Source organism: Bombina bombina, chromosome 6, assembly GCF_027579735.1.
Source record: "Bombina bombina isolate aBomBom1 chromosome 6, aBomBom1.pri, whole genome shotgun sequence".
NCBI lineage: Eukaryota > Metazoa > Chordata > Amphibia > Anura > Bombinatoridae > Bombina > Bombina bombina.
In genome coordinates, this window is record NC_069504.1 from 1,066,659,223 (window position 1) to 1,066,676,667 (window position 17,445).

General features: G+C 38.6%; 1 protein-coding gene across 1 annotated transcript in view; it reads left to right on the forward strand.

Annotated features, from left to right (window-relative positions):
* Positions 1-17,445, forward strand: part of SVOPL (SVOP like) — a 163,288-nt gene that overhangs the window by 92,659 nt on the left and 53,184 nt on the right. The window lies entirely within an intron of this gene.

The window sequence follows — 17,445 nt, forward strand, 5'->3', positions numbered from 1 at the left end:
CCATCCACAACAGGTTAATCTATAAGGAAATAGAGAAGGCGCCACATAGCATAATTCCGTATATTATATCAGATTTTAAAATTGTAGTTCAGAACCACTCACGTGTAAAAAAGCACCAAGATGTGGTGCTGGCTAGGCAAACCGGAACCTCAGAGTTGTCCGGTAAACTCTCCTCTTAGGCAAAGACTCCCAGAAGCCAAAAATGGTATTCACCAAACAGGCTAACAGTCAGGAAGGCACCGTCCCGCCTCCAGCAGAGGTATAAAATGACTCCAAAAGAGTGTCCAAGGAGAAACAAAGTAGCAAGTTGTATATATTAAAAGTGTTTATTGCAACACATTAAAAACACAGCAACGCGTTTCTCAGTATCATGTACTGTTTCATCAGGCTGAATAAAAATATACAACATTTGCTACTTAATATACTCTATACTAACCAATAAAAAGCTGTTTAGCATACACACCCTAATCTCTCTTAATTAGTCACATGACTCGCAGGTGTTTGCAAACACATTCATGTCAATACAGCATATGTTAACATATAACCTATAACAAGATTTTTCTTATAAGCAGTGTCAAATTTAGTCGCCTCTTGCAACATTCTCTGTGAACATTTATCCACTAACAATATATGCAGTATAAGCAAATACAAATTTAAAACTGTCATGGCGATTGTAACGCTAACAAACAGCATACAAATAACATTGACATTCATTTAAATCCCCCTAACGATATCATACCTATTCGGTTATTCAAGTCTCATTTAAAGATTGTACGCATTGATCCTTATACTATCTCTTTCTTTAATCATTATATATTCGTAGACACTATATATCTCATTTCAGAGAGTAACCACACTATCGAGATTTGTTTTTTATTATTCTTACGAAAGATTCCTTTCTAGTAGTTTCATTATTCTCAGATTAAAGATGTGTGTATATAAGACTATTGTTGTTATACATTATTATGGTCTCTTGATTCCATAGAGTCAAGATTAGCAACCTAACCTAACCCGCTGTAATCGTGGTGTTCTATCAACCGGGTGTTAGGTTGTGGAAACAAATGGTAATCTCTGTTTTGACGATAAACCTAATCATCGGCCATACTTTATATCAGACAAATTAATGTCATATTCAAACTATACACTACAGGTTAATCGCTTTATTCTTTCATTATTATGTTACTCCTTCTATGTGTATCAAATTTGGTTTCTATTAAAATGGACACATACGTGACAGAAAATGCAAAACAAAAATAAAAAATAAAAAATAAAATAAAAACCCCATTATATTATTGAATATTATTTAACCCCTTAACGACCGAGGACGTGCAGGGTACGTCCTCAAAAAAAAGGCAGTTAACGCCTGAGGACGTACCCTGCACGTCCTCGGTGTGGAAAGCAGCTGGAAGCGATCCTGCTCGCTTCCAGCTGCTTTCCGGTTATTGCAGTGATGCCTCGATATGGAGGCATCCTGCAATAACGCTAGATGGCCATCCGATGCAGAGAGAGCCACTCCGTGGCCCTCTCTGCACCGGACATCGATGGCCGGTATCGTTGGTGGGTGGGAGCCGACTTGGGAGGCGGGTGGGCGGCCATCGATGGGCCGGGTAATGTAGAGGGGGGCGGGATCGGGGGCAGGGCCGATGGGGGCGCGCACGGGCACGCGCGCGTGCACGGGGGGGCGGCGGGCGGGCGCGTGCATGGGGCGAGAGCGGGAGGGAACGCTACACTACAGAAAATCAAAGTTTGAAAAGTTTGAGAAAGGGGTATCTGAATTAAAAAATATGTAAATCGAATGTATCTAGGAGGGGGTGGGGGGTTGGTCTTTGGTGGGGCAGGGAGCTACACTACAGAAAAGGGGAAAAATGAAAAAAATATAAGCAATTTTATTCTAAACTGGGTACTGGCAGACAGCTGCCAGTACCCAAGATGGCGGCCATTAAGACAGAGGGGGAGAGTTAGAGAGCTGTTTGGTGGGGGATCAGTCAGGTTGGGGGCTAAAGGGGGGTCCTACAGAGCAGCATATGTAAATATGCCTTTTCTTTAAAAAAAAAAAGCCCAAATATAGCTTTTATTTTAGTACTGGCAGAGTTTCTGCCAGTACTTAAGATGGCGGGGACAATTGTGGGGTGGGGGAGGGAAGAGAGCTGTTTGGGAGGGATCAGGGGGTCTGATGTTTCAGGTGGGAGGCTAAGCTCTACACTAAAGCTAAAATTAACCCTGCAAGCTCCCTACAAGCTACCTAATTAACCCCTTCACTGCTAGCCATAATACGTGTGATGTGCATTTAGCGGCCTAAGTACCAAAAAGCAACGCCAAAGCCATATGTGTCTGCTATTTCTGAACAAAGGGGATCACAGAGAAAAATTTACAACCATTTATGCCATAATTGCACAAGCTGTTTGTAAATAATTTCAGTGAGAAACAAAAAGTTTGTGAAAAAGGGAACTTTTTTTTTTATTTGATCGCATTTGGCGGTGAAATGGTGGCATGTAATATACCAAAATGGGCCTAGATCAATACTTTGGGTTGTCTGCTACACTAGACTAAAGCTAAAATTAACCCTACAAGCTCCCTACAAGCTCCCTAATTAACCCCTGCACTGCTGGGCATAATACACGTGTGGTGCGCAGCGGCATTTAGCGGCCTTCTAATTACCAAAAAGCAATGCCAAAGCCATATATGTCTGCTATTTTTGAACAAAGGGGATCCCAGAGAAAATTTTACAACCATTTATGCCATAATTGCACAAGCTGTTTGTAAATAATTTCAGTGAGAAACCGAAAGTTTGTGAAAAAGTGAACGATTTTTTGTATTTGATCGCATTTGGCGGTGAAATGGTGGCATGAAATATACCAAAATTGGCCTAGATCAATACTTTGGGATGTCTTCTAAAAAAATATATATACATGTCAATGGATATTCAGAGATTCCTGAAAGATATCAGTGTCCCAATGTAACTAGCGCTAATCTTGAATAAAATGGTTTGGAAATAGCAAAGTGCTACTTGTATTTATGGCCCTATAACTTGTAAAAAAAGCAAAGAACATGTAAATATTGGGTATTTCTAAACTCAGGACAAAATTTAGAAAATATTTAGCATGGGTGTTTTTTGGTGGTTGTAGATGTGTAACAGATTTTGGGGGTCAAAGTTAGAAAAAGTGTGTTTTTTCCACTTTTTTCTCATATTTTATAATTTTTTTTATAATAAATTATAAGATATGATGAAAATAATGGTATCTTTGGAAAGTCCATTTAATGGCGAGAAAAAAACGGTATATAATATGTGTGGGTACAGTAAATGAGCAAGAGGAAAATTACAGCTAAACACAAACACCGCAAAAATGTAAAAATAGCCTTGGTCCCAAACGGACAGAAAATGGAAAAGTGCTCTGGTCACTAAGGGGTTAATATGTTATTTCGTTTTTATATTATTTTGTTTTTATATTATGATCTAGTTATATGTGTGAAAGTGAAGACTAAATGCATCTCTTTGCATATATTATTTTTTATAATTTAATATTATTTTTTATTATTTGTTTTTTTGTAGATAGTTCATATCTAAACATTAATATATGAACCCATAATAGTGCCATAATAGTGCAGTCAATGTGCTTAAATAATATAACTTAAATAATAAAACTTAAAAATAAAGTGCTTATATAAAGAGCTCCGTGATAATAATCTTTAAGGCCTAGATTTGGAGTTTGGCGGTAGCCGTGAAAACCAGCGTTAGAGGCTCCTAACGCTGGTTTTAGGCTACCGCCGGTATTTGGAGTCAGTGAAAAAAGGGTCTAACGCTCACTTTTCAGCCGCGACTTTTCCATACCACAGATCCCCTTACGTCAATTGCGTATCCTATCTTTTCAATGGGATCTTTCTAACTCCGGTATTTAGAGTCGTGTCTGAAGTGAGCGTTAGAATTCTAACGACAAAACTCCAGCCGCAGAAAAAAGTCAGTAGTTAAGAGCTTTCTGGGCTAACTCCGGTTTATAAAGCTCTTAACTACTGTGCTCTAAAGTACACTAACACCCATAAACTACCTATGTACCCCTAAACCGAGGCCCCCCCACATCGCCGACACTCGATTACATTTTTTTAACCCCTAATCTGCTGGCCGCCACCTACCTTATACTTATGTACCCCTAATCTGCTGCCCCTAACACCGCCGACCCCTATATTATATTTATTAACCCCTAACCTGCCCCCCACAACGTCGCAGCCAGCTACCTACAATAATTAACCCCTAATCTGCCGACCGCAAAGAGCCGCCACTTACATTATAGCTATGTACCCCTAATCTGCTGCCCCTAACACCGCCGACCCCTATATTATATTTATTAACCCCTAATCTGCCCCCCTCAATGTCGCCTCCACCTGCCTACACTTATTAACCCCTTATCTGCCGAGCGGACCGCCGCTACTATAATAAAGTTATTAACCCCTAATCCGCCTCACTAACCCTATAATAAATAGTATTAACCCCTAATCTGCCCTCCCTAACATCGCCGACACATAACTTCAATTATTAACCCCTAATTTGCCGACTGGAGCTCACCGCTATTCTAATAAATGTATTAACCCCTAAAGCTAAGTCTAACCCTAACACTAACACCCCCCTAAATTAAATATAATTTTAATCTAACGAAATTAATTAACTCTTATTAAATAAATTATTCCTATTTAAAGCTAAATACTTACCTGTAAAATAAATCCTAATATAGCTACAATATAAATTATATGTATATTATAGCTATTTTAGGATTAATATTTATTTTACAGATAACTTTGTATTTATTTTAACCAGGTACAATAGCTATTAAATAGTTAAGAACTATTTAATAGCTAAAATAGTTAAAATAATTACAAATTTACCTGTAAAATAAATCCTAACCTAAGTTACAATTAAACCTAACACTACACTATCAATAAATAAATTAAATAAAATACCTATAATTATCTACAATTAAACAATGTGATCGGAACAGCCAATAGAATGTGATCGGAACAGCCAATAGAATGCGAGCTCAATCTGATTGGCTGATTGGATCAGCCAATCGGATTGAACTTGATTCTGATTGGCTGATTCCATCAGCCAATCAGAATATTCCTACCTTAATTCCGATTGGCTGATAGAATCCTATCAGCCAATCGGAATTCGAGGGACGCCATCTTGGATGACGTCATTTAAAGGAACCGTCATTCGTCGTTCAGTCGTCGGCCAGGATGGATGTTCCGCGTCGGAGGTCTTCAGGATGCTGCCGCTCCGGATGGATGACGATAGAAGATTCCTCTTGGATGAAGACTTCAATCGGATGGAAGACCTCTTCTGCCCCGCTTGGATGAAGACTTCTACCGGATGGAGGACCTCTTCTTGCTCCGCTTGGATGAAGAATTTGGCTCGGCTGGGTGAAGACGACTCAAGGTAGGGAGATCTTCAGGGGCTTAGTGTTAGGTTTATTTAAGGGGGGTTTGGGTTAGATTAGGGGTATGTGGGTGGTGGGTTGTAATGTTGGGGGGGGGTATTGTATGTTCTTAACTATTTAATAGCTATTGTACCTGGTTAAAATAAATACAAATTTACCTGTAAAATAAATATTAACCCTAAAATAGCTATAATATAAATATAATTTATATTGTAGCTATATTAGGATTTATTTTACAGGTAAGTATTTAGCTTTAAATAGGAATAATTTATTTAATAAGAGTTAATTAATTTCGTTAGATTAAAATTATATTTAATTTAGGGGGGTGTTAGTGTTAGGGTTAGACTTAGCTTTAGGGGTTAATACATTTATTAGAATAGCGGTGAGCTCCAGTCGGCAGATTAGGGGTTAATAATTGAAGTTAGGTGTCGGCGATGTTAGGGAGGGCAGATTAGGGGTTAATACTATTTATTATAGGGTTAGTGAGGCGGATTAGGGGTTAATAACTTTATTATAGTAGCGCTCAGGTCCGGTCGGCAGATTAGGGGTTAATAAGTGTAGGCAGGTGGAGGCGACGTTGTGGGGGGCAGATTAGGGGTTAATAAATATAATATAGGGGTCGGTGGTGTTAGGGGCAGCAGATTAGGGGTACATAGGGATAATGTAAGTAGCGGCGGTTTACGGAGCGGCAGATTAGGGGTTAAAAATAATATACAGGGGTCAGCGATAGCGGGGGAGGCAGAATAGGGATTAATAAGTATATGGTTAGGGGTGTTTAGACTCGGGGTACATGTTAGAGTGTTAGGTGCAGACGTAGGAAGTGTTTCCCCATAGGAAACAATGGGGCTACGTTAGGAGCTGAACGCGGCTTTTTTGCAGGTGTTAGGTTTTTTTTCAGCTCAAACAGCCCCATTGTTTCCTATGGGGGAATCGTGCACGAGCACGTTTTTGAGGCTGGCCGCGTCCGTAAGCAACTCTGGTATCGAGAGTTGAAGTTGTGTTAAATATGCTCTACGCTCCTTTTTTGGAGCCTAACGCAGCCATTCTGTGGACTCTCAATACCAGAGTTATTTTAAAGGTGCGGCCAGAAAAAAGCCAGTGTTAGCTACGCGGGTCGTTACCGACAAAACTCTAAATCTAGCCGTAAGTGTTTAATTCTTTATGTGTTTAATTCAGCACTATATAACACATAATGTGTGAATATCTAAAGGACAATTATGTCCTTGTGAAATAATTTATATACACTAGTTTTATTTAACTTAGTAAGTGAAATATTCTCTTATAATGACTTGTGAAATGTTTAGTGTGTGTCAAAAGCTACCAAATCCATGTTCATATTTAAACCATTGGGATATAGTGTTCCCAATTGGTAAATCCAAAAAGTCTCACGTTGGCGTAGTCTGCTGTACCTATTGTATAGGCTAGAAGGAGGAATATATTCTATAGGTAGAATAGAAAAGATGTTCAAATTACCTTGGTGTAAAGAATGGCAATGTTTAGGAACACTATGGTTTTTATTTTGTTTTTCATATTTCTATAGTGTTCGTTCCATCTAGTTCTAACTATTCGGCAGGTGCGCCCTACGTACTGAATTCCACATAATTTGCATGACAAAAGATATACCACATACGAGGAAGCACATGTCAAGTGATCCTGTATAGAAAAACTAATTCCTGTGGTATAAGATGTAAAATTAGTGGTTCCTATTTCAATAAATTTACACATTCTGCAGCTCTTGTATTTACATTTATAAATCCCTTTCTTCTTGTTGCTATTTATTTTCTTTCTAATATTTGTCAGAGATCCTTGGATCTTTCTAGGTGCCAGGTTGTTAGTATTGGTATTTTTAACATTAGTTACAACCTTACTGGGACCTAGTAAGGTCTTAAGTGTGGGTGCCCGTCTATATACACATTTAGGTTTCTCTTCTAAATTCTTACCAAGTATTGGATCTCTCATCAATATGCCCCAATGTTTTTTAATTATAGTATTAATTAGTTTGTGATTGGTATTGTATTGTGTTATAAACATGCTAGAGTTACTTCTATTTGAATTTAGATTTTCTTTGTTTTTATCATTAGTTGGTTTCTTTTGAAAGTAATTATCCCTGTTATCAGTTTTAGCTCTTGTGTAGCTTTTCTCTACTAGCTCTCTTGGATATCCTTTTTCCATAAATCTTTCAATCAAAGTTTGGCTTTGCATATTAAAGTCACGGATGTTATTACAGTTCCGCCTTAATCTTTTAAACTGTCCATAGGGGACATTTCTCTTCCAGAAATGGGGGACATTTCTCTTCCAGAAATTTTCTACTAGAAAATTCTAGGTAACTATTACAGTCTACGTTTTTAAAATGATTTTTTGATTCAATCTTACCATCCTTGGATAGTGTTAAATGTAGATCCAAAAAGACTACAGATTCAATTTCTATAGAACTAAGAAAGGTGAGTCCCATACTATTGGTATTAAGATGTTGTATGAAGGATTCTGCTAGGGAAACCTCACCATTCCATAAAATAATCAGGTCATCAATGTACCGCCCATAGAACACCAGGTTTGCCCCATAGCTAGAGTCATAGATGTACTCTCGTTCAAATTTGCTCATATATAAATTAGCAAAACTAGGTGCAAACCTGGTGCCCATGGCGGTACCCCGTATCTGTAAGTAATATTCATCTTGAAAAAGAAAATAATTGTGCTCCAAAATAAAAGAAATTAATTGTAAAATAAATTGTTTTTGTAATTGCGGCATGTAAATGTCATTTTCCAATACTTCTTGAACGGCTTTCAGGCCCATATTGTGGGGGATATTCCCGGTTGATAGAACACCACGATTACAGCGGGTTAGGTTAGGTTGCTAATCTTGACTCTATGGAATCAAGAGACCATACGTCACATCTGAATTGCCCTTAGCAACCAGACACGTCATTCCTGGCTACTCCAATAGGAGATAATTAGTAGTATACACCCACTGAGACGTAACCTTAGTAAAATCATCAAGGAACATTTTTTGAAAGCCAGATATACTTGTAAGTGACTAAAGTTTGTGAGAGCATAATAATGTATAACAACAATAGTCTTATATACACACATCTTTAATCTGAGAATAATGAAACTACTAGAAAGGAATCTTTTGTAAGAATAATAAAAAACAAATCTCGATAGTGTGGTTACTCTCTGAAATGAGATATATAGTGTCTATGAATATATAATGATTAAAGAAAGAGATAGTATAAGGATCAATGCGTACAACCTTTAAATGAGACTTGAATAACCGAATAGGTATGATATCGTTAGGGGGATTTAAATGAATGTCAATGTTATTTGTATGCTGTTTGTTAGCGTTACAATCGCCATGACAGTTTTAAATTTGTATTTGCTTATACTGCATATATTGTTAGTGGATAAATGTTCACAGAGAATGTTGCAAGAGGCGACTAAATTTGACACTGCTTAGAAGAAAAATCTTGTTATAGGTTATATGTTAACATATGCTGTATTGACATGAATGTGTTTGCAAACACCTGCGAGTCATGTGACTAATTAAGAGAGATTAGGGTGTGTATGCTAAACAGCTTTTTATTGGTTAGTATAGAGTATATTAAGTAGCAAATGTTGTATATTTTTATTCAGCCTGATGAAACAGTACATGATACTGAGAAACACGTTGCTGTGTTTTTAATGTGTAGCAATAAACACTTTTAATATATACAACTTGCTACTTTGTTTCTCCTTGGACACTCTTTTGGAGTCATTTTATACCTCTGCTGGAGGCGGGACGGTGCCTTCCTGACTGTTAGCCTGTTTGGTGAATACCATTTTTGGCTTCTGGGAGTCTTTGCCTAAGAGGAGAGTTTACCGGACAACTCTGAGGTTCCGGTTTGCCTAGCCAGCACCATCTTGGTGCTTTTTTACACGTGAGTGGTTCTGAACTACAATTTTAAAATCTGATATAATATACGGAATTATGCTATGTGGCGCCTTCTCTATTTCCTTATAAATGTCTAAAGAATGCATAGGCTCAAATGGAGGAGCCTGTAATGCCTTCCAAACCAAATTAAGACTCCAAGGAGGAGAAATTGACTTAATGACAGGCTTAATACGAATTAATGCCTGTACAAAACAGTGTATATCAGGAAGTACAGCAATCTTTCTGTGAAATAAAACAGAAAGAGCAGAGATTTGTCCTTTCAAGGAACTTGCAGACAAACCCTTATCCAAACCATCCTGAAGGAACTGTAAAATTCTAGGAATTCTAAAAGAATGCCAGTAGAATTTATGAGAAGAACACCATGAAATATAAGTCTTCCAAACTCTATAATAAATCTTTCTAGAGACAGATTTACGAGCTTGTAACATAGTAATAATCACTGAGTCAGAGAAACCTCTATGACTTAGAATTAAGCGTTCAATTTCCATACCTTCAAATTTAATGATTTGAGATCCTGATGGAAAAACGGACCTTGAGATAGTAGGTCCAGCCATAACGGAAGTGGCCAAGGTGGGCAACTGGACATCCGAACCAGATCTGCATACCAAAACCTGTGTGGCCATGCTGGAGCCACCAGCAACACAAAATACTGTTCCATGATGATTTTGGAGATCACTCTTGGAAGGAGAACTAGAGGCGGGAAGATGTAAGCAGGATGATAACACCAAGGAAGTGTCAGCGCATCCACTGCTTCCGCCTGAACATCCCTGGACAGGTATCTGAGAAGTTTCTTGTTTAGATGAGAGGCCATGAGATCTATCTCTGGAAAACCCTACATCTGAACAATCTGAGAAAACACATCTGGATGGAGAGACCACTCCCCTGGATGTAAAGTCTGGAAGCTGAGATAATCTGCCTCCCAATTGTCTACACCTGGGATATGCACCGCAGAGATTAGACAGAAGCTGGATTCCGCCAAAGCAAGTATCCAAGATACTTCTTTCATAGCTTGGGGACTGTGAGTCCCACCCTGATGATTGACATAAGCCACAGTTGTGATATTGTCTGTCTGAAAACAAATGAACGGTTCTCTCTTTAGCAGAGGCCAGAACTGAAGAGCCCTGAGAATTGCACAGAGTTCTAAAATATTTATTAGTAATCTCGCCTCTTGAGATTTCCAAACCCCTTGTGCTGTCAGAGATCCCCAAACAGCTCCCCAACCTGAAAGACTCGCATCTGTTGAGATTACAGTCCAGGTTGGCTGAACAAAAGAAGCCCCTTGAACCAAACGATGGTGATCTATCCACCATGTCAGAGAGTGTCGTACATTGGGATTCAAGGATATTAATTGTGATATCTTTGTATAATCCCTGCACCATTGATTCAGCATACAAAGCTGTAGAGGTCTCATGTGAAAATGAGCAAAGGGGATTGCGTCCGATGCTGCAGTCATGAGACCTAAAACTTCCATGCACATAGCCACTGAAGGGAATGACTGAGACTGAAGGTGCCGGCATGCTGCGACCAATTTTAAACGTGTCTTGTCTGTTAGAATCTATCTGGAAGCCTAAAAAGGTGACCCTTGTCTGAGGAATCAAGAAACTTTTTGGTAAATTGATCTTCCAACCGTGTTTCCGAAGAAACAACACTAGTTGATTTGTGTGAGATTCTGCAGTAAGTAAATACTGAGCTAGTACCAAGATATCGTCCAAATAAGGAAACACCGCAATACCCTGTTCTCTGATTACAGATAGTAGGGCACCCAGAACCTTTGAAAAGATTCTTGGAGCTGTTGCTAGGCCAAATGGAAGAGCAACAAATTGGTAATGCTTGTCTAGAAAAGAGAATCTCAGAAACTGATAGTGTTCTGGATGAATCGGAATATGAAGGTATGCATCCTGCAAGTCTATTGTGGACATATAATATCCTTGCTGAACAAAAGGCAGAATAGTCCTTATAGTCACCATCTTGAAAGTTGGTACTCTTACATAACGATTCAAAATTTTCAGATCCAGAACTGGTCTGAATAAATTTTCTTTCTTTGGTACAATGAATAGGTTTGAATAAAACCCCAGACCTTGTTCCTTAGGAGGAACTGGCATGATTACCCCTGAAGACTCCAGGTCTGAAACACACTTCAGAAAAGCCTGAGCTTTTACTGGATTTACAGGGATATGTGAGAGAAAAAATCTTCTCACAGGAGGTCTTACTTTGAATCCTATTTGATACCCTTGAGAGACAATGCTCTGAATCCAATGATTTTGGATAGATTTTATCCAAAAATCCTTGAAAAACCTTAATCTGCCCCCTACCAGCTGAGCTGGAATGAGGGCCGCACCTTCATGCGGACTTAGGGGCTGACTTTGGTTTCCTAAATGGCTTGGATTTATTCCAATTTGAGGAAGGCTTCCAATTGGAAGCAGATTCCTTGGTAGGAGGATTGAGTTTTTGTTCCTTATTCGGACGAAAGGAACAAAAACGGTTAGAAGCCTTAGATTTACCCTGAGGTTTTTTATCCTGAGGCAGAAAAACTCCCTTTCCTCCAGTGATAGTTGAAATAATAGAATCCAACTGAGAACCAAATAAATTATTACCTTGGAAAGAAAGAGATAGTAATCTAGATTTAGATGTCATATCAGTATTCCAAGATTTAAGCCACAAAGCTCTTCTAGCTAATACAGCTAAAGACATGGATCTAACATCAATTTTGATAATATAAAAAATGGCATCACAAATAAAATGATTAGCTTGTTGCAGTAAGCGAATAATGCTAGATATGTCAGAATCCAATTCTTGTTGCGCTAAATTCTCCAACCAAAAAGTTGATGCAGCTGCAACATCAGCCAAAGAAATAGCAGGTCTGAGAAGATGACCTGAATATAAATAGGCCTTCCTTAGATAAGATTCAAGCTTCCTATCTAAAGGATCCTTAAAGGAAGTACTATCTTCCATAGGAATAGTGGTACGTTTAGCAAGAGCAGAAATAGCCCCATCAACTTTGGGGATTTTTTCCCAAAACTCTATAGATTTTGCTGGTAAAGGATACAATTTTTTAAACCTTGAAGAAGGAATAAAAGAAGTACCTGGCTTATTCCATTCCCTAGAAATCATATCAGAAATAGCCTCAGGAATAGGAAAAACCCCTGGAGAAACCACAGGAGGTTTAAAAACAGCATTTAAATGTTTATTAGACTGAACGTCAATAGGACTGGTTACCTCAATATCCAAAATAATTAACACTTCTTTTAATAAAGAACGCATATACTCTATTTTAAATAAATAAGTAGATTTGTCAGTGTCAATGTCTGAGGAAGGATCTTCTGTCTCAGATAGATCCTCATCAGAAGAGGATAAATTATTATGTTGTTGGTCATTTGAAATTTCATCAGCTAAATGAGAAGTTTTAAAAGACCTTTTACGTTTATTAGAAGGTGGAAATGCAGACAAAGCCTTCAGAATAGAATCAAAAACAAATTCTTTAAAATTTACAGGTATATCATGCACATTAGAAGTTGAAGGAACTGCAACTGGCAATGTACTATTACTGATGGAAACACTATCTGCATGTAAAAGTTTATCATGACAAGTATTACAAATGACATTTGGTGAAGAGATAGACTAACAGTCTAAAATAAGTACATAAGTAAATTGGAGTCAAGTCTGCTACCGCATGACAGGTAGCACAAGCGCTGTCCTTCTATTACAGAAAATAAAAGTTAGCCCTCTCCCGGTCTACATATTTAATTTGAAGACCACCGGGAGTAAAATAACACTGTTTGTCCAGCCTCAGTGTCTGTATAACACGGTACTTCCTCATGAAGAGGTCACAGTCCCATCACAATAAAGAGTCCATCTATCGTATGCCCTTATATGTGTTGGTCAGAAAAGTAGTGCTCACTTTCATCTGAGAGAATGTATGTCCCCAGAAATAATAAAGTTAGGACTTACCCTGAAAGCTGTGTGACAGCATGGCAGTCCAGCAGGTTTTCAGAGGTCCTTTCCCTGTGGACAAGATCAGCCTGAGTTAAAATTGCATAGGCTATCTGTATTAGGGCAGCAAACATGTATAGAAGGCGCAGTGAGATTATGTCCCACCAGTTCCTATTGCTTTAAAGCCACCAAATGCTCTACTGTAGAGACTGAAAAGGTCTAGGCTACACCCTAGAACAAAGTAGCACTCACTGGCACTACTTTAAAAATAACAAACTCTTGATTGAAGAATTCTTTCTAACACCTTTGCCATCTCCTATCTTACTAACACAGGCAAAGAGAATGACTGGAGTGGGAGGGAAGGGAAGAGCTATATATACACTTTGCTGTGGTGCTCTTTGCCTCCTCCTGCTGACCAGGAAACGTAATTCCACCAGTAAGGATGAAATCCGTGGACTCATCGTGTCTTTAAAAAGAAAAGTAGTTTAATATCCAAAGAATGCATAGGCTCAAAAGGAGAGGCACCTGTAAAGCCTTCAAAACCAAATTAAGACTCCAAGGAGGAGAGATTGATTTAATGACAGGCTTGATATGGACTAATGCTTGTACAAAACAGTGAATATCAGGAAGCTTAGAAATCTTTCTGTGAAATAAAACAGAAACAGCAGAGATTTGTCCCTTCAAGGAAATTGCAGACAAACCTTTATCCAGACCATCCTGAAGAAACTGTAAAATTCTAGGAATTCTAAAAGAATGCCAAGAGAATTTATGAGAAGAACACCATGAAATATGTCTTCCAAACTCGATAATAAATCTTCCTAGAAACAGATTTACGAGCCTGTAACATAGTATCAATCACTAAGTCGGAGAAACCTCTATGACTAAGCACTAAGCGTTCAATTTCCATACCTTCAAATTTAACAATTTGAGATCCTGATGGAAAAAGGTTCCTTGAGACAGAAGGTCTGGTCTTAAAGGAAGTGGCCAAGGTTGGCAACTGGACATCCGGACAAGATACATACCGCATACCAGAACCTGTGAGGCAATGCTGGTGCTACCAGCAACACAAACGATTGTTCCATGATGATCTTGGAGATCACACTTGGAAGAAGAACTAGAGGCGGGAAGATATAAGCAGGTTGGTAAAACCAAGGAACTGCTAACGCATCCACCGACTCCGCCTGAGGATCCCTGGACAAGTAGTTTCTTGTTTAGATGGGAAGCCATCCGATCTATTTCTGGAAGACCCCACATCTGAACAATCTGAAAAAAACATATCTGGATGGAGAGACCACTGCCCCGGATGTAAAGTCTGACGGCTGAGATAATCCGTTTCCCAATTGTCTACACCTGGGATATGAACCGCAGAAATTAGACAAGAGCTGGATTCCGCCCAAGAAAGTATCCAAGATACTTCTATCATAGCTAGGGGACTGTGAGTCCCACCCTGATGATTGACATATGCCACAGTTGTGATATTGTCTGTCTGAAAACAAATGAATGGTTCTCTCTTCAACAGAGGCCAAACCTGAAGAGCCCTGAAAATAGCACAGAGTTTTAAAATATTGATTGGTAACCTCACCTCTTGAGATTTCCAAACCCCTTGTGCTGCCAGAGATCCCCAGACATCTCGCCAACCTGAAAGACTTGAACAAAAGAAGCCCCTTGAACTATACAATGGTAATCTAACCACCAAGTCAGAGAGAGTCGAGCATTGGGATTTAAGGATATTAATTGTGATATCCTTGTATAATCCCTGCACCATTGATTCAGCATACAAAGCTGAAGAGGTCTCATATGAAAACGAGCAAAGGGGATCGCATCCATTGCTGCAATCAGGAGACCTAAAACTTTCATACACATAGCCACTGAAGGGAATGATTGAGAATAAAGGTTTCAACAAGCTGAAACCAATTTCATTCGTCTCTTGTCTGTTAGAGACAGAGTCATGGACACTAAATCTATCTGGAAACCTATAAATGTGACCCTTGTCTGAGGAATCAAGGAACTTTTTGGTAAATTGATCCTCCAACCATGTCTTTGAAGAAACAACACTAGTTGATTTGTGTGAGATTTGGCAGAATGTAAAGACTGAGCTAGTACCAAGATATTGTCCAAATAAGGAAATACTGCAATACCTTGTTCTCTGATTACAGAGAGTAGGGCACCGAGAACCTTCAAAAAAATTCTTGGAGCTGTTGCTAGGCCAAATGGAAGAGCGACAAATTGATAATGCTTGTCTAGAAAAGAGAATCTCAGAAACCGATAGTGGTCTGGATGAATCGGAATATGAAGATATGCATCCTGTAAGTCTATCGTGGACATATAATAACCTTGCTGAACAAAAGGCAGAATAGTCCTTATTGTCACCATTTTGAAAGTTGGCACTCTTACAAAACTATTCAAAATTTTCAGATCCAGAACTGGCCTGAATTAATTTTCTTTCTTTGGGACAATGAATAAATTTGAATATACCCCAGACCTTGTTCCTAAAACGGAACTGGTATGATTTCCCCTGAAAGCTCTTGATCTGAAACACACTTCAGAAAAGCTTTAACCTTCACTGGATTTGCTGGAACATGTGAGAGAAAAAATCTTCTCACAGGAGGTCTTACTATCCTATTCAATACCATTGAGAGACAATACTCTGAATCCACTGATTTTGGACAGAATCTGCCCAAATGTATTGGAAAAATTTGAATTTGCCCCCCACCAGCTGAGCTGAAATGAGGGCCACACCTTCATGCAGACTTGGGGGTTGGCTTTGGTTTCTTAAAAGGCTTGGATTTATTCCAACTTGAAGAAGGTTTCCAATTGGAACCAGATTCTTTGGGGGAAGTATTGGCTTTCTGTTCCTTATTCTGTCAAAAAGAACGAAATTGATTAGATGCTTTAGATTTACCCTTAGATCTTTTATCCTGAGGCAAAAAATCTCCCTTCCCCCCAGTGACAGTTGAAATAATTGAATCCAACTGAGAACCAAATAAACTGTTACCTTGGCAGACGCAACCTTGTGCATGGAAACCTGGCGTCAACTAGGACGCCGGAAATGATGAATTTGCATCACCAAACGTACCAACACGCCAAAAAAATTCTTGCGCCAAGAATGACGCAATAAATATCAGCATTTTGCGACCTTGCAAGCCTAATTTTGCCCCAGCGAAATTTAATGAAAAAAACAGTCAATTTGAAGAAAAGACTAAACCCCAGGTAAGAAAAAAATAACTTCCTAAATATGTTTCCCAATTTTGAAACTGATAGTCTGCAAAAGGAAATATACATAAACCTGACTCATGGCAAATATAAATAAAATACATATATTTAAAACTTTATATTAATACATAAAGTGCCAAACCATAGCTGAGAGTGTCTTAAGTAATGAAAACATACTTACCGAAAGACACCCATCCACATATAGCAGATAGCCAAACCAGTACTGAAAAAGTGTCAGTAGAGGTAATGGAATATGAGAGTATATCGTTGATCTGAAAAGGGAGGTAGGAGATGAGTCTCTACGACTGATAACAGAGAACCTATGAAAATATTTCCAGTGAGGAAAACCATAGAATCAATAGGTGATGCTCCCTTCACATTCCTCTGACAAACACTGTACTCTGAGAGTAATCAGGCTTCAAAATGCTGAGAAGCGCATATCACAGAAGAAAATCAAGCACAAACTTACTTCACCACCTACATAGGGAGGCAAATTTTGTAAAAACTGAATTGTGGGTGTGGTGAGGGGTGTTTTTATAGGTATTTTGAGGTTTGGAAAACTTTGCCCCTCCTGGTAGGATTGTATATCCCATACGTCACTAGCTCATGGACTCTTGCCATTACATGAAAGAAAAGGCACTTGCAAGGTGACATGATTACTTTCTATAAATATATTCAAGCTCTGTTTATTCCAAGAAAATTGTTTGTGACGAGAGGTCACAATTTAAGGCTGGAGGAAAGGAGATGTAATCTCCTGCAACAAACGTTTTTTTCACTGTAAGAGCAAAAAAATTGTGGAACTCATTACCTAAGGAGGTAGTAAATGCCAATACCTTAGATACATTTAAAAATGGTTTAAATACATTTCTGGCTAGAAACAGAATTCAGGGATATGATTGCTTGTGTTAAATGGGTCACCTTTCTTAATGGAATTAATTTAAGCTCAAC